The sequence below is a fragment of the Haliotis rufescens genome, unplaced genomic scaffold (assembly GCF_023055435.1).
Source record: "Haliotis rufescens isolate VD_foot unplaced genomic scaffold, xgHalRufe1.0.p SCAF_1, whole genome shotgun sequence".
NCBI classification, from domain to species: Eukaryota; Metazoa; Mollusca; class Gastropoda; order Lepetellida; family Haliotidae; genus Haliotis; species Haliotis rufescens.
In genome coordinates, this window is record NW_025963779.1 from 33033528 (window position 1) to 33056435 (window position 22908).

The 22908-nt window shown below is 37.1% G+C and overlaps 1 protein-coding gene across 3 annotated transcripts in view; it reads left to right on the top strand.

Annotated features, from left to right (window-relative positions):
* LOC124139425 (protein tyrosine phosphatase type IVA 2-like) overlaps nt 1-22908 on the top strand; it is a 41117-nt gene that overhangs the window by 206 nt on the left and 18003 nt on the right. Inside the window, exon 2 of one of the 3 annotated variants that reach the window (XM_046506463.2) lies at nt 8797-8843. The exons of 1 other annotated variant lie outside the window; for it this stretch is intronic. The gene's annotated coding sequence lies outside the window, so the exon portion shown is untranslated. Of the gene's footprint in view, nt 1-8796; nt 8844-10780; nt 10979-22908 lie in introns of those variants that run through there. One more of the 3 variants, XM_046506462.2, reaches the window with a different exon arrangement.

A 22908-nucleotide genomic window follows, 5' to 3' on the forward strand; every position in this document is an offset into this window, starting at 1 on the left:
TTTTCAGTTAGACCTAACTCCGCATCGGATGGCGATGATAAGTCATGAATGTTCATGACCTAAACCAGCCATGTTGTCTTGTTTGGGAAAGGTTTTGATGTGCAGATTGACTGTAAATGGTTTATACCGTTACATAGTGTAAACAGTTCTCACACGAAAGGGTTAGATGTTGTGTTTATTCGGCTTTTCCCGCTCAGGAAGTGAGGGCATTCCCCGCCGAAATGACAGCTGTCTGTTGTCAGTTAGGCCTAGGAGACAATCCGAGACATCGATGTGAAATCTCACCCAAGTGGACACTAGCCTGAAAATTCAGCAAAATGTCATATTTATGTCGCAACCTTGTTAACTGTTCTTGGTGATGTCTCTTACATATGTTTCGTTTTGTGTTGATCAGCAAAATGGTGTCTCAAACTCAGTGGTGTTGCCTGCCTTCCTCTGTCAAGATATTGTCATGTAATAATGTGCCCAGCTTGTCGGACAAATATTGTCATGATGAATAAAATCAACCCTTAGATACATGATGTATTAACATAACTTTTGTATCGGAGAATTTGTAATGTCAAATTGAACATCACCTCCCATTTTCTTTATATCAAGAATGTGTTTAGGCCTATTAGCCCAATCACAATAAGCCATACTTTGGATTTGTTATGCCCAAGACTCTATGAATACTCTACCCAGTAGGCCTATGTGCCAAAACCTTTTTGACTCTACTAGATTGACAGGTGTTATTTTCTGTATATTTGATGCTTGGTATGTGGACTCTGGTTTCAGACTAGTGGCCAAATTTGCTGACTATGTATACATGATAGACTTTATTCATTGCCCAGCCTGCGATTGCAGCCACTAGTCTGATGCCTGAGTCGAGCAAGATCAGCTTATACTAGCACATATCCTAAGACTAACATCAACTGAAAATAAAGCCAAGTTTAGGCTAGTAGGCTTAAAAGTTTTTTCAACAAAGACTGCATGGTTACTCTGTTGTTTTTCAAAAAGTACAATGTCTTTTTCACTGCACTCAACATGCTCAAGATTTCATAATCATTTTGGGGGGACACTGCAGAACTGGATATCTGCACTTTCTTTTAACATTTGAAATCTATTTGTGTAAATCAAAATGGTTAAACAAGTTAAATATATATGTTACCATGTTGCAGGTTCCTGTTTTCCATTTCAACCTATTCTTTTCATAGATTGCCTGATTTTAATAGGTTGTTGCGGTCAAAAACGTCTACTTGCCTGAAATGTGTCTTGTAATAATTTACATTTCATATTAGTCTCAGTTTAAGAACTAGTTTATGTAATCTTACAGGGCCAGAAGCATTTATTCTAGACTCTGGTTTTGTGCTAGTGGTTAAAGCCGAAGATCATTGTTGATTAACAATCAAATCACATCAAATAGTTTATCATCAACATATCAATGTGTTCTTGTTCCATGTTCAGCCTCCTGTTAATATGTTATGGTTGTGTCAGTAGTGTGTCATTTGCCCCTGATGAAGTATCACAGCTCTTACTAGAGCCATTGTTTTCAAAATTTATGTCAGACCCATTTGAAGCTTTGACAAACACATGTTAAACATGAAAAGTGAGATGTTTCCCATAAGGCAAGTTAAACATGTTAAAATTTCAGTTTGCATTTGTGATATTAAAACAATTGCATGTTCCCAAGTACTTAGATTTGAAATGTGTGTCTGCATACTAATAGTTAAAGACTTTGAAGTTTTCAATTAGGTTCAAAACTGAGAAGCCAAAGTCATTTTCTTTTCCATGGTTTGTTTACGATATGTATCTTTTTAAACAAACTGTTCAACATGTTCAAGGCAGATGTGAACATTAAATGTGGAAGGATGTGTTTCACACTGCCTCCCAACATTCACACTAGTCCGCTAGCCCGGCGCAACTAAATTGTACTGAGGACAAGTAAAACTCCAATGATGGTACTAGTCCTCTTACTAGTCATAGACAAGTATCTAATATATCAGTTTATTCATATATAACTGTAAGGCCACAGGCCCATAGTACAGAATACATGACAATGTGGAAGCGGTTAGAAATGTTACAAGGATTCATTTCTTAATAACATGGCATGATATATAAAGAGAGAGAGATTTTGTATAGCCGTTTTGCTCACATGTGATATTAAAGAGATAAACTTGTATTTATTTGGATGTACATAGTATTTCTGTTCAATATATTTTTTCCTTAAATTATCATATTTACAACATACAAGTAGAAAATGAAATTTATCTTCAACAAAATTTAAAGAACATAGTTTACATAATCTTAAACATTTGGGTATTTTGTTGTGCCTGCCAATTTCAACCATTAACCTGTGTGAGCTGCATCCAAATTGTGTTAATGATATTCTGCATTTTCTTATATTTACATCAGTTAACTATTTTTCTGCGCATATTTGCATTTTAAAATATCTATAATATTCGCATTTGCTAGAAACATCTACAGAAGATCTCCATGTTTGAAAGTACATGTCTAATAGCGTCTGCCTTATTTTCGATATGAACATGGCATGATTCCCTAAGAAACATTGGTTTTCCCAGATGTAACCATACCCACATTTATACAGTAGACATTTAACATTGTATGCCCAATTTTGATCTCCATTCTTTCCATACAATAGCATCATATTATAACATTTTTTTGGCAATTTACTTACTGGCATTTTTAGTAATTTTAACCAGTATCTTATGATTTTTAAGTAGTGATATATAAACAAGGGCATGCGACCACATTCACCATAAACCATTACGTTAGAAGTACTATGTTTAACACCAAGAAATCTTTTGCATGCGTATAAATGTACGGATTCAATTTCTTTAGCCTCTGTAAAACCCCATATTTCCAAACCATAGGATTTTTGTCTTATCTAGATTAACATTGAGTTTCCACGTATCACAGTACAATTCTAGCTGATTTATCAATGTTTGTAAACCTTTTACAGTACTAGAGAACATGATTATATCATCTGCAAATAGTAACATAAATATTTTTATAAGTTCAGGATGTAATTGTATACCATCATCATAATTTCTTTTGATTTGGGCTGCAAGCTCATTAATTAAAAAACAGAACAAAAACGGGCTTAATACACATCCTTCGCGTACACCAGTATGGCAGATAAAAGAATCTGAATACATGCCGTTTTGTTTAACACATGAATTAACTTCCTTATAAATACCACATAACAATTTACCCATTTTATTACTGACACCATGTGAATTAAATAGATACCATAACTTATTTCTACAGACTGAATCGAATGCTTTCGAAAAGTCTACAAATATAGCATACAATTTTCCACGTTTACGTTGAATATACCGGTACCTATTTATAGAGCCTGGAGAATAAACATATTATCAGTGGTTGAGTAACCTTGTCAAAAAACCTGCTTGCTCTTCCTCAATCTTATCAAGTGCTTCCGACCACAATACCAAGCGTTTATTAATAATGCTAAGAAATATCTTACTGAATATACTGGTAAGTGTAATCCCCCTATAATTTTCAACATCTGTCACTGAGCCTTTTTTGTGAATTGGAACGATAGTTCCAAGCGTCCAACCTTTTGGAAAGTAAGAGGTATCCATTATTTTGTTAAATAATATTACAAAATACGACAGGGTATCATCAAGAGAGTATTTAAAGAATTTTGTTATAAGTTTATCAAATCCCGGGCTTTTCAAGTTTTTCAGATTTTGAATAGCAGATTTAATTTCTTCTTTTGAGATTGGGGAATCTAATATTTCCGTTGCAAAATTGGTTTCATCATTATCAAAAGAGTTCAACAGGAAGTTATTTGTGGAATTATCACCGCTGAAAAGATTTTTGAAGTAATTAAACCACTCATTACACATGCTCATGCATTTCTATGTTCCTTTTAGTTTCCTTTTTTTGCCGATGCTTTTCAAGGTCGTCCAAAACTTTTTTGATGAGCTGATACTTTCTTCTAGTTTTTTTCTGCTTCTATCCATGAAGTTTTGTTTCTTTTTTCTGCAAGTAGCTTTGTAGGGTTATTAATCTGAAACAGTTCTCAATGCTTCAATTTTGAACTGAATAAAACTGACAGAAAATGTAAACATTGTAAACAGTTTGATCTCTTTCAAGCAGGGCTACTACAAACTCTGAGGATTTGTGAAATAAAGTTTCGACTAGTACTTTGGACTAGTTTTTTATAAGAAACAAACTACCATATTCAGCGTAATAAGCGCCCAGGGCGCTCTCAAAATTAGAAATAGGGGGCTCTCATTAGAATATTATTTTGGTGAAAAAAAACAGTTGAAAGATAAATTTTGTGGTTTATGCATCTGAAATGTTTATGTACGACAGATATAATTTTCCAGAATTTAATTGCCCATAATTGAGGGTGCATATAAAGCACGAGTGCATATTATATGCGAATAAATAAGAGTTGTGTACATTAATCAATCGGAAGGGGTGCTAATTGGGATTGTTCACCAGCCAATATATTAGCAATTATCGCTGTGGGCGCTTATTACGTCGAATTCGGTAATATGGTTGCTCACATTATTGTTTCGTTCATTATATAATATCAGTTCACTGGAGCTGCCGGACTTAAAAATACTGGTCCATTCAATATTTTGTCGGTCCCATGAATTACCTTGTGATAACAGCCTCATAGTGACTGTCACTGTCATGATGCTGTTTTCTGCGTGTTTATATAACCTTTCATGAAACCGTATAATTTTCCTGCTGCCTCAAAATCTCTACAGTACAAAATGTGTCCTTTCTGTCATATCCACAGCTTGCATTCTCACACGTCTCAGGTATTGGAATTCATTGAACCAGTCACTGTGAAACGTCCTTAGTCTTGATTTAGTTGAGCCTTGCCAGACACAGAACTCTTCTCAGTATTCATACTAGACGTTTTATTGTCATTATTTCGTGTCTGTGACGTCAACATCTTCTGAATCTTGTTTTTCCCCTTTTCATTCCTTCCACGCACGCACACACACAAACACCTACCCCCAATAAAATGAAAAAAATGTTTCTCTCTTTTCCTGCCATGCTAGCCTCAAATCAGTATGCAAAAAGTCACTGTTGAAGTTGTGATTCTTATCAACCAATGCTTAAGCTAAATATAGATTAGGAATTTCCCAGCCTTTTGCAATTACAAACACGCCAAGATATCATTTGTTTTTTACACAGCATTTATGCATAAATGTACCTACTAAGATATATGGCCAAGATGCCAATTTAGAGATAATAATCATCTACTGCCAGTTCCAATGGACCAATAAGGTTATATTTTAAAATTTATCCTATCTATCTAAAATAATATTCTTATAAATACTCTAATTTTGAGAGCGCCCTGGGCGCTTATTACGTCAAATACGGTATTTGTAGACATTCCTTCTGTCTACCTTATTTGTAGCCATATGGCAACTTTGTTCAAAGTTAACTTTGAGGCTTGCATTTCCATAGTAAAGATCAAATTGTGAGAATTTTGACATTTTGTAGGCACAAAATGTTATTCAAAATTATTAAATACTAATATAAATTTTTAAATTTCAAAATTATTGAATACAAATTATATTACTTAAAACAAGTTGTTCTGTCCCTTGAAGCTTTAAGACACAATACAAATGAACCCTTTTATAAGCCACTTAAAGGGCAAGTTCACACGGAAATTAACCTATTTTTCTTGTTCTTTTTCCACATTAAAAGTGTTAACCTAGAAGTGTCATAGACAAAAATATAAAAATATCACAATTAATTAACATATTTTTCGCATTAAAACGATTTATATTTTTCACATTTACCAAGTGTTCTATTTCCACAACAAAAACACCATGGCTTATGCCCCTTGCAATATGACGTCATTGGTGCCAATTGATAAACATTATGACGTCATCATGCTTTGTTAGAGCCGCTTCACGTGGTGTAGGTCTAGGTGTGTGATTCTAGCGTCTCAGATGCCAGCCAGCATAGTGTTATGCTGAGTCACCACTGCGCCGGAGTGTGTCGTAGGCCATGTTGTTTTACCGCAAACTGGTCCTTGATATCTTTTGCGTTGAGAATAGACAGGGGACCCAGTTGAATTGGCACCAATTACGTCATAATCTAAGGGGGATAACTCAGGCCTGTTTAGCTCGAAAAAAGAAGGCCTCATAACGGCATATCATTTTCACACTTTTGTGAGCTTTCTACTTTCACTGTGAAAAAAATGAGTGTATATTTTCAAACACAGATACTAATTAATTCTAAAATTGCGTTTTGTTTAGAAAAAGAAAGAAAGTGATTTTTGCGTGTACACTTCCCTTTTAAGATGATGATTTTTTATTAATTCTTTTATCTATTTCATTTACAAGATAAAGTCATGAAATGATACATCGCATGATGTGATGTGAAACAGCAAAGTATTCATTTTTACAATCTTTGTTGTCCCCTTGAAAGTATAGATCTTAATTGTTATAAAGAAAAGAATACCTACCTACCCTATGTTAAAAATTGCTGTATCGGAACCACAATACATTTTTTGTGTGGCCTTGTAAAATATATATTGTACAATAAAAGGAAATATTTGCATTATTGATAAGTGTCCAATTGAATGCCCGTCTTATACTTCACACAAAGAAACCCCTGCAAACATATGTCCTATCACAAGCTCTCAATGAGTCAGTCTGGCTCCTTGGGGGAAAAAAGGTTGGCTCCTAAAATATTTGTGTTAGGAGCCACTTGGCTCTTTGGTAAAAGGGTGAACTTAGAACCCTGATTAAATTCAACTTTACCATTCCCGACAAATTAAAATTGAAGCTCTCAATGCTACTGTCGAAACTATTTGAAAAGTGTGTCACTTGCCATGAGGCAACTATCGCACCAATTCGACAGGCAATTAGCATAATGACACCCCACCCACCCTCCCACCACCCCCAAATAAAATTTCCAAGTAAGATTTACGTTAGATTTGAATTATGTATGGTATGCATAAATGCTCATCTTTATGAATATCAAGTTTCTGTATCTCAAAAAGAAAATTTCGCAAGTTCAAAAAAATGTCTATCAAATTTCTCAGCACACAACAACCTGTAAAGACCATTGTTGACTTGAGATACTTCACGTCGAGTGGCATTATAATGTAATCATTTGATCATAATTGTTCTTTGATGAAAAGAAAAGACTCTAGTTCCTTAATTTCTATGCAACTTTCAGGTTAATAAATTATATACAAAAACAAACAGGATCGTTACATCACTGATTGGGTGAATCCGACACCACAATCATGGCAAAGTTCAACTGTATATGAAAAATAATTCTACATTAAGACACATTTTTATGTATTTCAAGGAAATTTAAGGATTATGTTACGACTTTATGTTACTACATTGTATTGTATCATGTTGTATACCAATGTCTAATTAAATATTTTGTGATACCCAACATGCTCAGAAGTATTGCTCTTTATACCATGTGTACCATATATATTAGTATAAGTTATATACACTATGCTTTGGTATAAGTTAAATATCTACATTATCTACATTCATGATGCTCATACAATATGGAAATAATTGTACTATGGGCCTGTGGCTTACCCACTTCCGTCAAATGACCTGGCAATATATATTAATATGTTTAATGTTGAACATGTTAAAAGAAATGTCAGGGCTCGATTTAGCTATGTATAATATGCACCAGTGCAACCTATTATTGAAAATGCAACCTAATCATGTTAATATTTTTATTTTTTTTCCAATTTGTGTCTGACTTACCCTTAATTGTCAATCTTTGAAAACAATCTGAGCTTAATCATGACGTTACCATACATCACCAACCTCTTTGTTATCTGTAATCTTTAATGCTTTCTTGGGCTTGAAATCATCAAACTGGGTACTTCGAGATTATGTTCTGTACTGTAGCTTTATCTATCACCGAAGTTGACCAACCTGTGACGATCCGGGTTAGAATTGGTCTTCATCAACCCTTGCTAGTCATATGAGGGGAATAACGGGATGGGGTGGTCAGGCTTGCTGATGCAACCTGATTTTGTCTGGTGTAACTGGATTTTAATGTCTTGCACCTGGTGCAAGTTTAAACAATTTTATTAAATCGAGCCCTGAATGTTTTTCTAGGCTTTGCAGGCATTATAGTTTATCTGCCCAACTCCTCAGGTCACAGGAGCACCAGACAGTGGTATTATTCTCTCCAACTTATGCATTTTACATCAACCAATCATACCTCATGTAATGTGGTTGAACTATTAGCTCTAAAAGGAAACTCTGCTTTTATCCTCAAAAGATACTTACTTTCTTTGGCTAATGACTTGTCATAGCAACAGAAAACCACATCAGATGCTCTACTGTTTTCATACTTTGAGCAGTGTCGTGCAATTTTAAATATCTTTCATCTCTTCCATGTCCAGGCTTTACATTTCAAGGGAGCTATTTTTGTAAGTGATTGATGAATTACTATCCTGTAAGTCTCAGACATTATCAATCATTTCCCTTTTTCCTTTCTTGTTTCTGTTTTAATCGTCTAACTTGGCTATCACCAGTCCACCACTGATCTTCATTGCTTCAGCCAGTTTCTGTTGTTGCCATGACAACGAAACTAATCCATGCTCCGAATCCATAACAACGAAACGATATTGTGATAAGTGATGGTAGAATGGGATTGAAGCAATGTAGCAGAGGGCAGGATTACCACAACACACATTGCAGGATCATTTTATTCTTTTCAAAAGGAGCTTAACCCAATCACACAAAGGGAGGTTACTCTTGGTACAGAAAAGGTTGGGATACAATAACAGTTTTTTTCTTACAGAACACGGGAGAACGCCACGAAGAACCTTGCTCGTTAGGCATAGAATGGTAAGCTGGTGGTTTTGTGCCAAGATTTTGAGGTGTCTGTAGCAAACAGTACCATTGTTAATATTTTGTAGTTGGCATGGTTGGCAATGATCTTCTTTGTAATGCCACTGAGAGTTCAAGGATCTATGTTTACTTGGCTTATGAGGGTAGTCTGACATTGGTTTGGTTGTCTTAGACAACATGTGATCGAGGAATGGTTGTGACAACTGTGTCTTTGATTGAAGCATTTACCACCTCTTCACTGGACACAATGCTAGTGTAATTTGAACTAATATGACATCAGTTGCCAATTATCATGGTAATTAAAATTAGTTGTCTAATTATTATGATTTTTTTATTTCTTGCGCCTTTTTATATATTCTAACCATGCATCTGCATCACTGCCTACCCAAACCAGAGTCTGCCTTGTCTAACTAGTTACTATTGCATGTAAAGGATAGATCCAACATAGAGACTAAAACATGTCTGCTAACATCATAAAATGGAATAATTCTAATTATCTATCTCATATGAAATTGATTTTCTGTCATGAACATTTATTTGGTTCATTGTTTCCAAACATGCCAAAGGAACTTGATTTAAGAATTTCTCCTTTTCGAGAATATCATGTTGATTGTTATCATGTTATGTTGGTTGACAATTTCAGCATACTGTAGTATGTAGTGAAGGTACACCTCACTGGATCATAGTCCGTGGTCCAGTCACAGCTGTGAGTTAATGAGATAACTGCACTTTGTAGGTTGGAAAATAAATGTGTGGAATAATTTCATTTCTATAGGTGTAATTATTTGTCGACGGTCTATTGTAAGTCTACCATAGTCTAACATAACAGTACTAGGGTGACTAGCCAATTAATTTCCATATTTTGTTAAGACTTGCTGTTCGTGTGTCACAGATAATATCAATCATTGGATTGTCTGGGCCAGACACAATTATTTAGAGGCTGCCCTCACATAGCTTTAATACTGCTGAGTGTTAGACCACACACACAATAACTGCTTCATGGTAATGTTTTCTTAAATTTTGTCAATTCTGTAATTTTGCCTTTTGTGTGAGGTCCAAAGGTCATTTTAACTATTAGGCAGATATATTTATGTCTGCCCTATGTAGAATCTAGTTGGAGGTTGTCACTGACAGATACTTTTGTGAAACCTATTACCATTAGTCCATGCATGGCCTTTGTGTGGGGACATTCCTGGGCAGCCATGCATGGTCTTTTGACCTGTCAGGTGATAGGCACATGCTGCAGCTCAGTTGTTGACCTTGCAATATACACTGTAAACAGTAATGTATCAAACATTTAACAAACATAGTATGATACATGTTACAACTCCATCACAGACTTGAAAGATATTTGAAGGAGAACATGGCAAATAATTATCATTGAAAATCATTCTTTTTGATGAAAAGTTGTATACCTGCCTACTTCCCACTATGTTTAATGTCATTACCATATTTATTTTCCATTAAACATTCTAATGAGCTGGAATTTCTTTTTCATGGAATTTTATCAAGAGCACTGAAATTACTTGCAGCTAGCTGCAGACTTTAAAAAAATGTATTATCATCTGTGGAATATTTTGATCCAGTTGTGTGCAAAAGGTTAAATATATATAGGTTACCGTTTGTATTACATCTTCAATAACTTCTTCCCATCCCTGTCATCCTTCAACGAAAAGCAAAACAGTATGCATGTACAGCTTTGCTGACTTATTATTTGCTCATATGAGTGATGGACAGACAATGGCTGCAGTTTCTGTGCCAATTTCTCTTCAATTTTCCCATGTTTAACTCAAGCATCTAGAAGCTTGACGTGTGTCTTCTCATGCAACAGTGCTGTCTACAAGGTGACTCTCGCATTGCAGTGGTCTAGGATTAAAATAGCGGAGTAGGCGAGGGAGCTCATGTGTTGGGCATGTGTAGGCTACAGCCAGAGTGTTTACATCATGTTTGTACTTGGCCACAGTCGGTGTATATCAAGGAGGAATTTCTCCCTGAGTCGTGATATGTCCCCTCTATTGCTAGACAGGCACTCAAGTTTACCTGTGTCAATGGACTGTCACTGGTGTAGCCGGAGAGAGTTGATGGACGTGAAGGTACTTCATGTGGTGGCAGTGGGTAGCTGTGAGGGCTAGGTAAGTGCCTCTGACCAAATACCAACTGTTTGGGTCCATCCTGGGGCCTTACCATGCTTACAGATAGGATCCAGGTTTTGTTATGACTCAGGTTATCAGTTGAGGCTTCTGTTCTTAGTTTGACATGCCAGGGTCATGCCGTGATTGTTTCACGTTGGATTTGTCATGTTTATTTATCATGTTGGTATGAAGTGTTGTTTAGATTGTGTTAGTGACACAGTCTTTAGTTTAACAAAAATAACTTTATTTCTCTTGCACAACCTATCCTGTCTCAATTTCTGTTGCTCAGGGGTTCCTTTTAGGGGTATTATCAGGTGAGGTAACTAGCTGTGTGTAGTTTAACTGACTGGTTTCATGCTAGAGGTTAAGGACACAAACTGTGACATTGACACAATGTGTGTAAATAATGTGTGTAAATAATGTGTGTAAATTGTGCATAAATGTCCTCCAGATTGTTCCCCAGAAGAAATAAGAACATTGTTTAGGGTTTTATCAGAGGCAAAATTTGGCATTCCAACAGGTAGAAATTAGAAATGGATGCAAACAATGCCTTGGACCCCCAAAATTAGTTACTGAGAGTACCCAGGTATGCAAAAATAGATTGGCCCAGGTAAATCCCTGATTGATATTAACATTATGAGTTGTAGCAGGGTCACTCGGGGTACATGAGTTTTTGTGTGTCTTGCACGAGCATAAAACCATATGTACCCCGAGTGATCCTGCTACAACAAATTTATCTTACCGTCATGTCTTAATATGACGTAAAAGAATCAAACAAATTCAAAATAGATAGAAAACAATTGTTCGATTGAGCTGAGGTTGACTTGTGCTCTGTCAAGTGACTTCCACTGACTCGGAAAAAGCTTGCGAATTTTGCTTTGAAGCGGGGCATAAGGGATCTATTTCACCGCTCAGAAATCCACGTGCAGCCTGACTTGCTCATGGCAGGGTATAAGGGATTTATTCGCCCACTGAGGAATGTATACCCCTCCAAGGTGGGATACATCATATTTTATCAAGATCATGTGGTCCAATCAGATTTCATCATTCTGACAGGAACATGATGAAGGTATGATATGGTGAAATGTGTAGATTTCATCATGTTCATGTCCTGGCTATGTAGAAAATTCTTGTCTTCTTTATGTTCAGGAAACATAAATAAGCTGTCTGGATGAAAATTCACTGAGGGAGTGCTTTTTATAACCATACATTGTGTACACAATAAGTTAAATTTGTTTAAGGTGATCAAGCGATAGGGAATAAACTCTTAGTTCAAACGATGATAAAACAAGTTCTTTTTCAATAGCAAGGCAATTATATACTCCTGCGCTGTTTCTGTTAAAAAAAAGAAGTGAAATATACACAAGAAAATAGGGACTGCCATGTACATTTTCAGTCTTACATTAAGTTATATGCGAGCGCTTGTAAAGATTACTTTCAGATTGAACTAGAAGTCAGGGGGCGCTTATTGGTGCAGCGTGCTTAATACAGTGTATACGGTAGTACAAGTAGGAAAAGATACGTTTGTGTTTGTTGGTCTCCTTTACAGAAATCCTACCAATTACTTGAAGTATTTCAGAGTGACAGGTTCATCTGACAACTTCCTGGTGTGTTTTTCATAGGGACAATCTAGCACTCTCATTTATGCCCAATATGATGTTAATGTTTGACATCAGCTTCCCTCACGTCTTGGCAGGAGTTAACATAGCTGAGTTCATTGACATTGTAGAAAGTTGGTGATGCACCAGGTTTTGTTTATCGTTTAACACACTTAATATGTGTGTGTTGTATGATGTCGGGTGAACACCTTAGGCTCAGCTGTGGAGTTGTATAGGAATGTATGCTACTTATCCAGGAAAATGTCGGGAACGGACAGTGATGGGTCCGTAAGAAGAGAAAAGAAATCATCTTTTTCTGTTTACCTGATCTTGTTGAACAAGTATTCTTTTTTAGTAATTATCACACTGATGCTTGTAGATATGAACAGGATAAACATAAATTTACATATTCTCAGAGAAGGACATTGTGTTCATGGTGTTCTGCTCAGCATAAATCAGGTGTTGCCAAACACTGTATACAGTATACAGTGATTGATGTAACATTATCAATAATTATCACAGTTTAGGCTACACAGTTCTTTAGTACATGAAGCAACAGCCAGTTTTTGGACAAAAAAGCAACCAGTGACAGCATTAAAAAAGTTGGGTTGGCCATGTGCAAAACGACGTGAGACGCAGAAACATGTCTGTGTCGGGTTCATATGTAGGTTAAGTGATATACACGTGATGTCTCTGTGGTGTACCATAATCCCAATATATGCATGGTTACTGACCGGTCACACCAACGCGGGTTGTTGAAACTATAGTATAGGTACTGTAAGACATTTCTTTTGTTTTCAATGATGAAACATGTTAACATGAACCTTCTGTCATGTCTATAGTCATTATGATGGAGATCAATAACATGATGTACATTTTCTGTTTGTAGCATGTTTTCGGGATAATGGTTCCAGCATTTGTGTTTTGAGTGAAAAGGTTTCTATATGGGGAAAGAATCACTGGTTGTATCATTCTTGTTTGTTGTCTTTTTTCATCTGTAAAAGAGTAACTCAGAAGAAAAAATTCTGTGGTAACTTCAGCTGAAATACCAACACTTTTGACTGACTGAAAATGTGATAGTTGTCAGTATATGCAAGAGGGAGTGTGTTATTTGTCAGTATATGCAAGAGGGTGTGTGTTATTTGTCAGTATATGCAAGAGGGAGTGTGTTATTTGTCAGTATATGCAAAAGGGAGTGTGTTAGGGCACAATTGTTTTCCTGGAGATGGTTTGAATGTTGTGCCCTTCAGACATTGACCACATAGACAATATACAGTGATATAGATGAAGCAGGTCTGTTTTCTATCTGTGTAAAGGCCACAAGCACAGGCAAGAGGGAGACTGGCACAGAAATCAGGTTGCTTACAGGGAGTTTTGTTGGAGAACATGATGCAAGTTGTGGAGAAGTGTTTTATGTAGTACAGGTGGTTTGTCGCCTTCCTGTTGCTTGGGACGACTGATCACTCACTATTGGTATTGTGTTCTGCCAGTTTAACAACACGGCAGGGTTTGTACAGGCAGAATGTAGGAGTTGACACATGTAGTACTAGAAAGTATGTTACTTGGTAGCATGGCGGTGTTAGGTTTGAATGTTTAAAATAACCCTGTCTATTTTCTGTTTGATTTGTTGACCATGCTTACTACCGACTATGTAACGAATATGGTTATTTATCAAGCTTTCTGTATACCATAACTGAACTTGAACAAAGCTGAAAGTGGCCCATTATTGAACATTGTAGACGTTCCTTTGTGGACTGTTATTTACGTAGTTAATCAAGCTGGTAATATTCATGTTTATTATTTTCTTTTGAAATGTCATGTGTTTGATACAGTCCCTAGAATCCTGTGATTAAAGTATCCTTTCTGCATGATCTGTATCAGTTTCAGTCAACAGTAGTGATGTAGTAGGCAGGTTCCGCAGGTACATGTGTATTGTGTGGGGTAGAGCAGGGCAATTATGTAACGTTTCACCATGGTAACCTGTTGGAACAGGCAGTGGTAATGGTATCTCTGGAGAATTGTGATGCTATTCATGCTATGTACATGATGTGGTGTTTTTATACATATGTGCATCAAAAGACATTGTAGATGATGTTTTCTACAGGTACATATATATGTCAATAGAACTGTGTTTTAGTTTTAGGGGATGAGGGAGTTCCTGTTTTAGGTTCTTGTAGAAATATTCTTGCCTGAATGCCATATCACAAGTGATACCAACAATCATCACCTTGATATTTAGGTTAGAAATTGTCCCCAGTAATCTATGCTTGATGTTAGTTAGGTTCAACTAAACTGGATTGTTGCTCATGTATATAGTCATTGGTAGCCTCTCAAGACTTGATTACGTACAGGCTGCAGTGATATTGTTGGAATATTGGTGACTGACGTTAACCAAAAGTCACTATCCCTCTCACCAACTCTGAACATGCTGAAATTCATATACCGTATTCGACATAATAAGCGTCCAGGGCGCTCTCAAAATTAGGAACAGGGCTCTTATCAGCTTATTAGAATATTATTTTGGTGGAAAAAAACAGAGTTGAAAGATAAATTTCGTGGTTTATGCTGACAGCCTGAAATGTTTATGTACGACAGATATATTTTTCCAGAATTTAATTGCCCTTGATTAAGGGTGTACAATGTTCAATTGGAAGGGTGCCAATTGGGATTGTTCACAAGCCAATATATTAGCAAATATCGTCGTGGGCTTATTAGAGCGGGGCGCTTATTACGTCGAATACGGTACCTAACACGCTTAGCGGAACAATTGAAGCCTGGTTTACAAACAGGAGATGAAATTGTTGATGAAAGTCATCTCAAATGAAAATAACAGTTGATGCATGAGGATTTGATATGATAAAACATGTCCCACCTTTCCAGTATTCAAGGTCTGTGAGTACGAACAGCTTGGACATTCTTATTATTGTATGTCACAATAATGATGAAGAATCTGTAATACCCGGTAGTTACATTTTCTCTAGACATGTAAGGAGCATTCAGTGGGTGGCTGTCAGTATGGCACCCCAGGGAATGCTAGAGTCGGTAGGGATCCAGTGTTCTATTGTAGTCTGAATCAGATTTTCAAAGCACATTGGATGTCAAGACCATGATACATGTTGTCACACTGACACACAAAAAGTTAGTTTTTCCTTCTGCAGGATTGATTTTCTAGGCTTTCATAGCTGTTTTTGCCTCTACTTTCAATCTGGGAAGTTTCAACATGTTCAAGGCTGAGAGATTGACCTCTATATTTCAGTCATTGGACCTCGAAACTCTGGAGTTTTAAGAGCCAACATGAGAATGATCTGTGCTGTTGCCATCTCTATTCTTGTTGTTGATTCAGCGTTGGAATATTACCATTAATGGCTAACAGGAAGAGATATTTGATGGGGTTGTGGTATTATGATCATAAATATTTTGAAAAATAGCAATTGTAATTAAATAGGACTTCCTAGTGTTAAGGGTTTCATGTTTAAGTGTGGTTGATGTAGGATGTTGTGGATCTAGTCTGCTTAGTCTGGATGCTTTTGTGACACTGACCTTTGACAGAGACGGCTGAATGTTACCTAATGTCAAACTGCCAATGTTTAGGCTTGGTGGTACTTCAGGAATTTAATACAAGAAGAAGTAATTTAAGTAAAATTAGCAGTCTACTCTAATCAATATCAGCATTCAACATTGTTCAAGCATCTAAAATAACTATATGCTTTTCTAAAACTGATATTTTTTAGACGATTTCAACTTTCAGGGGGAAATGGTCTGCAGCAGTGTTTGAAATAATTGTTCAACCCAGCAAGACAGTAGGGCAGCTGACCCATCTTCAAAGCTACCTGCCCGCATTCTGACTTTATTAACATTGAAATATTATGAAAAATAAGAGACAAATTGCATCTTGATTCAGTGGAAATAACAGAAACTATTTATACTTGAGAATTTATGAGGAGAAGACTGAGTAAATAGGTAGTCTTAAAATTATCTGCATGATTGTCAGGCAGGTGGAGGAAAATTTCATGCAGCCCGACAAAAACATTACTAGCCAGGGGCAGGCAGGCAGGCAGTTATATTTGTTTCAAACAAAATGGTGGCACCCAGTCAAGATGATCTTATCGATAATATTATATAATATTGTAATAAAACTGGTCTTACTTCGCGAAGTGCATCAAATGAAGTGAGCACCTTGATTAGAAACTTGGAAAATATCTTTTGACGCCTAGTTGGCAGTACACATGCTTTACAAATACTGCAATAAACCGAAATCTGCATGGCAGTTGATGAACAGGATGTCGATTTCATTACACAATTGTGATTGGACTATGTTGAGTCAAAATGTCACTCCATAATTCCAGCCTAGTTTGGCAAGAGTGGAAACTGGACTTTTTGTATGTTTTGGATGTTTGTTGTTAAATTTGGTATATCTATTGTATAGGATCACTTTTATCTTTATTTTAAAATTGTATCAGAAAGGAACAATAATATTCAGGGGTGTGAGGCGTTGGACAAACCAAAAATTATTCATAACACATACCAAATATAGATTTGAAAAATGACCAATCCAACTGACAGCAATGTGTTATTTTTCACTTCCTTGATCTAATTTCGATCACATGTTAGGACATGCTGTCTGATTGGTTGATCAGAGGACTGTACAGACAATTTTGCAACATATTGTAAGACATCATGCCCCTCACAGGGTTTTTGTTTGATTATGGCCTAGACATAGATGAATTCATTTTCTGAGTGGAAAAGCTACGGAGATACAAAAACGGATTCATCGGTGGCCAAATAAAAACCTCAGACACTAAGAGACCAATTTTGTGATTAAAACACTATTTTGGGTCTAACTGGTCCATCATGTCCATGTTATCCAGTTACCAAATTTGATATATTGACACCCCAGATATATTTGAAGTTACAATTTGCAGCACTTTTTTCAGTTTCTTCTGTGAAAGGAATCTATTTCTGTTTGGCTCTGGACTTATTGTTTAAAATAGAATCTGATTGTAGTTGCTTCAGTGTCTTTGTATTTTTGGCATCTGAAACAGAAACAACAAACAAATCGGTCTTGCCTCGGAAAGTAAAGTCGGTCAAACCAGTTGTGAGTGTTTTGAGAATGCTTTCTTTAAAACATTATGTCAGACTATCTTGACCACTGTGTAATAGGGTGTGTTGTATTTGATCCAGATGATAGAACAATAGAAACAACAAGTGACGGACATTGCATAATGAAGTCAAGTTTCTTTTGACATTTGGTGGTATCTCAGTATGTCGGTGAGGGGGTCACTCAGTGGAAACAGCTCCAGCCATCATCCTTGGCACCTGGCTCTGTGTTTGTGTGCAGAGGGACCGTATGGGTAGGGGAGGGAAGACAAGGGAAGTCACAGCTTTGTGACCCAGTCTCCCCTCACTGTCTGGTATGTTCAGCACACTGTTTACATAGCTCGCAGTGGGCCAGTCTATGTCAGATACACCTGGATACAGTCTGTCTTTAGGCCTAGATGAATGAGTCAAGCACTTCTTGTCTTTCTTTGGGCGAGATCAGGCCGTACCCTGGATGAATGAAGCTAGGGTTTCTAGCCTTTCTATGGGTGAAATCGGGGTTGTTAACGCTTGATGAATGAAGCTGGTGGTTGTCACCTGTCTGGGGATGTAATTTAGGTGCCTTAACCCATTGTACCCTGGAAGAAATTGAAGGGGTTTTGGAATATCGTGCCTGTCTTGTCTGATGCAGTATGTTAGACTGCCAAAGAAGTATGGTATTGCTTTATTTTTGTCCTTAGACGTGTAAAATCTTCACAAGAAACTAAAATGCCCCACGCATTTATTTAATTCCAAATAAGATCACTGATTGGTCATAGGCATGTACATGATAAAGTGAGCTAGGGGCAGTATAAAGTTAAGTTAGTAATAATGGATTTGTGAGTTAAACAGAACAGCCTGTTTGGGTGTTCAGACTGTGATCATGACACATGAAACTTGGATAAATGAGCCCAGTGGAACTATGCAGTCTGCGGAAGTCATTGGGACTTGGATAAAGTTAATCCGAGTTGAAGTCCAAGGCTGGGTTCTCTGTCATGAAGGAGGTTATATGAAGATGATGGTCCATGAGACCTTCAGTTCCAATCTGAATGAATGCAGTGACTCAACTTTTGATGAAGTTAGTGGACAGATCTTAAGATATGTTTGGGGACTTTATACTTGTTGTTTATGGCCCTATCTGTCTCGAAATAAGTTATAGGTTTACATTGAATTAATGATTCTCAATTACCGGTAGACAGCAATCAGGTAGCATTGCTGTGTGTATTGTCACAGTCCCATCTCGTATCCTGCTACTTCATTTGATTAATGAACTTGAATCCTCAATTTTTGTGTCAAGAATCAGTGTTAGAAATTAAGAAGCATGAAAGTTAAGTAGTTGTGGGGTCCTTGTCAAAGGTTAAAGATTTAGGGGATCACAAGATTAAAATATAACAGAAGACCACAAAGACCCCATGATCTCTTTTAATTTTGAACACTGAGAATATTCTGTTTGAATCGTAAGTCCTGTAAAATGTGTGTGTTTGTGTGTGTGTATAGTGTTATGTTGTGTGTTCATACACTGACACAGTGGTATGTGGTTTATCAGGGAATGTTATGAAAAGGGATGTGTTTTGTCATGTTTGTATACCATAAAAAGTAGTTGAAAAGTTAAGGCAAGCACTCACTTGGTATTCATATGTAAAATGGCAGTGGGGTAGCCTAGTTGTGACCGCATTCGCTCATTGCGCCAAAGGCCCATGTTTATTGCCAACATGGGTATAATGTGTGAAGCCCGTTTCTGGCTAAAAGCGACATAAAAAACACCTGCTCAAAGGTAAATGTGTTGAAGTTAAATATAGCATTTAAAGTACATCATGTCTATATTTAATTGTGTAATTCTATCATACTCATAGTAAAGCAGGCAGGTGGTGGTGAATCCCCTGTTGTGTGGTGTATTGTGTGTATGCACAGTTGGTTGGTGGAGGACAGGATGATAAGAGTATCTATATCCTGACTTATGACTGGATAGTGAGGAAGCATTGATGTCAGTAGATAAAGTGGGTAAACAACTGCTTCTTCCTTGTCTGTTGCTCAAGTGGGCGGTCGGGTAGCCTAGTGGTTAAAGCGTTCGCTCGTGACGCCGAAAGCCCGGGTTCGATTCCCGACATGGGTACAATGTGTGAAGCCCATTTCTAGTGTCCCCCGCCGTGATATTGCTGGAATATTGCTAAAAGTGGCGTAAAACCATACTCACTCACTCACTGTTGCTCAAGTGGAGTTCCAGATGACAACACACAACAATATTCACAGGATCTACAAGGCCAGTTAACTTTATTATGGAAGGAATTTGAAAAGAATGGATAAAGATCTGTGTTAATCATTGTTAATTGATCTAATGCGTCATCAAGATCAGTGTGGTCAACGGTACTGTAGTGATTTGCAATTATATTTATCAGTGTATGTTATTAGAGTTTTACTCATTGTTTATATTGTAAACAATGTTTATTTTAAAGAATCAAGGCTAAATTGTGAAGTTATATGGAGTATATTAAACTTATAATCTTGTAAATATAATTGAAATGTTTGGAGTTTTTTAAATTGTATTTGCATGATATTCTTAATGCCTATATATTAAATAACAAACAGATAGAGCTGTCTACTTGTGATTATCAGTGTTCCTTAGTCGTATGCATGATGAGGACTTCATTTATGCCCAAGTACTTTGGAATATATGTCCAACAATCATTTGCACTGGTAATGACACTGTTAGCTCGAGACATTAGAGGCTAGCATTAGGTCAAGTTGGTTACTGGTTCCTGAAATACCACAAGTAAACATGGCAAATGCCAAATGTCTTTCTTTTTTATGTTCACAGAGGTATTTATCATGTTCTTGTGTGCCTGTACACATGGTATACAAAACTTATACTGAACAAATACAGTTAGGGATACGATATAGTTTCGGGGATATTTTTATGAAATTGGGTGCTCAGCCTTCACTACAATTACATTTCCCCCAAAATATTCACATTCCCTAACTTCTTTTGTTCAGTATTTACCAGTCTGTGCCAAAACGGTTTGAGACCAAACTTCCCTTTTTGCAACATTTTCAGAAGATTTTAGTTTTATTGTGGATATTATTAGCCATGTTAGCTGAGCTTTATGTTAGACCAAACAGAATTTTACTAGCCTCGGGCAACAGACTAGTAGCTAAGTCACAGACTGATGTATAACAACTAACTATTGGTAAGAGTGAGTGAGTTGGGTTTAACGCCGCTTTTAACAGTATTCTAGTTATATTACAGCGTGTCAGCGTAATGTGGGAGGAAAGCCCGAAGTGATGTAGGTCTCAGACGTTTACCACTTCGGGGGAAACCCACGAGCTCGGGTATGGCAATTGGTCAGAAGTGGTCAGTACTGGTCACCCATTTACTTGGCATACATGGACACATTTGCAGTTCATCTGTAAATATGCCACATGGAAGGCCAAAAACATGCTGCTGTAACATAATCATGGTAATTCTTCTTCCATGATTCCCTGGCCAGCTGCAGATGTTTCCCCTTTCGTACTGGGTGGCCCAGTCGCCAAAGGCGCCACGATTTGATTTGCAGAGTTGCGTCCCTTGGGCACGCCAGAAACCTATCATTATGGGTTTGAATCCTGGTTCGCCCTGATTATGTTTCTAGGTTTGTCAGCACCATACCCATGCTCGTGGGTTTCACTGAAGTGGTAACGTCTCAGACCTGCATCACATAGGGCTTTCCTCCCACGTTAAGCTGACACGCTGTGATGACTGGAATAATGTTAAAAGTGGCTTTAAACCCAACTCACTCACTCACTCACATACTGGTGGAGATTAACAAAGTTAAAGTTTAACAGGGTTAATACACTATCACTTTTCAATGACCAACCAAAATCTAGTTAGTGCAGACTGTTGACTATTTGATTGAACTCATGGTTTAACAGGACATGTTTAGATGTTACCATGGTTATTGGGGTTTTGAATAGTTTTTATCTAATTCATCACAATCTAGCTTGTCGCTGTTGCCATAGTAATATGATCAGCATGATTAATAGATACATCTCAAATGAGATAAAATCAAATTAGAAAACCAATTCATTACCATCTTATTCAAATGGTTTATGGAAAAGAATACATTTGAACAGTTGATCAATTTATAGTGCATTTTCAAATGGAAATTCAGTTTTGATGTACATAAATTTCACTTGTATTGGAGCCAATTGAATGAGAATGAGTCAGTGTGACACTGCATGTGGTCTCCTGATAGAGCCTTGTGTATTTTTAGGTATGCTGTAACAGTAGTTACACACCCATATAATGACCTACCACCAGCCCCGAAGGTGCCTGTCACGTGTGTGGGTTTCCGTGGGCTACTGACATAATTGTCAGGCAGTAGGCTGGTAGGCTAGTGCCTCATTGTATGCCAGACTTCAACAAGCTGATTTAAATTGGAACCTGTTTAACAGGATTAGAAACTGGCCTTAGTCCTGTCATGCCAATGGATCCAACCGGAATTTCCACAGGATCGGATTCCAGGAGACCAATTCTAACCTGGAATTCAGCAAGATCTGATTCTGAGTTAGAATTGGTACTCAGGGTCCTGTGGTGGTAGTGACAGGTCACTTGATGGACCGGGTGATCAGGCTAGGTGATTTGGTTGACAGCTTGTCATCAGACCCTAACAATATGGAGTGTTGCACAAAAAAACTGTATTGTCTGGTCCATATTTGATGATTTACAGGCTGCTGTCATATAACTGATTGAAAGAAGAATTCAACATAAATAGATCATGGAGGTTGTGTTCTGACTAACCTTATTTTTAATAACCATGATAAGTAATCAAAACTACAACTTTTACAACCTTTCGACATTGTTGATTTAAGATGCATAAGTCCAGCCAGTACATTGTAAGTGTCACATGCAATCTTTTGTTCTTAAATTAAATTGTGCTTAAATTAAATTGTGCTTATGCTTCTTATGGTTAACCAAGTCACACCACAACTAGCAATCTCTCTATTGCACTGATCAAGTTGACAGCAGTATGCAGCCATCAAATGCACCCAGACATGCTATCAGTGATGAGGGGAAAGTGGGGATGATTTCCAGTTGCAAGGGATATTTTGGGAGCCACTGTTTGGAAACACAGCAAATAGCCATAATCACCACAGTGGCTGACCAACACAGTGTAATCTGTGTCTTCATCTTCCTTCTAATACACTGGAAGACCTGTGTCTGAATTGTCTGTTTGTGACATTATGATGAAGCCATGGTAATTAGAAGGTGGTGGCAATGAA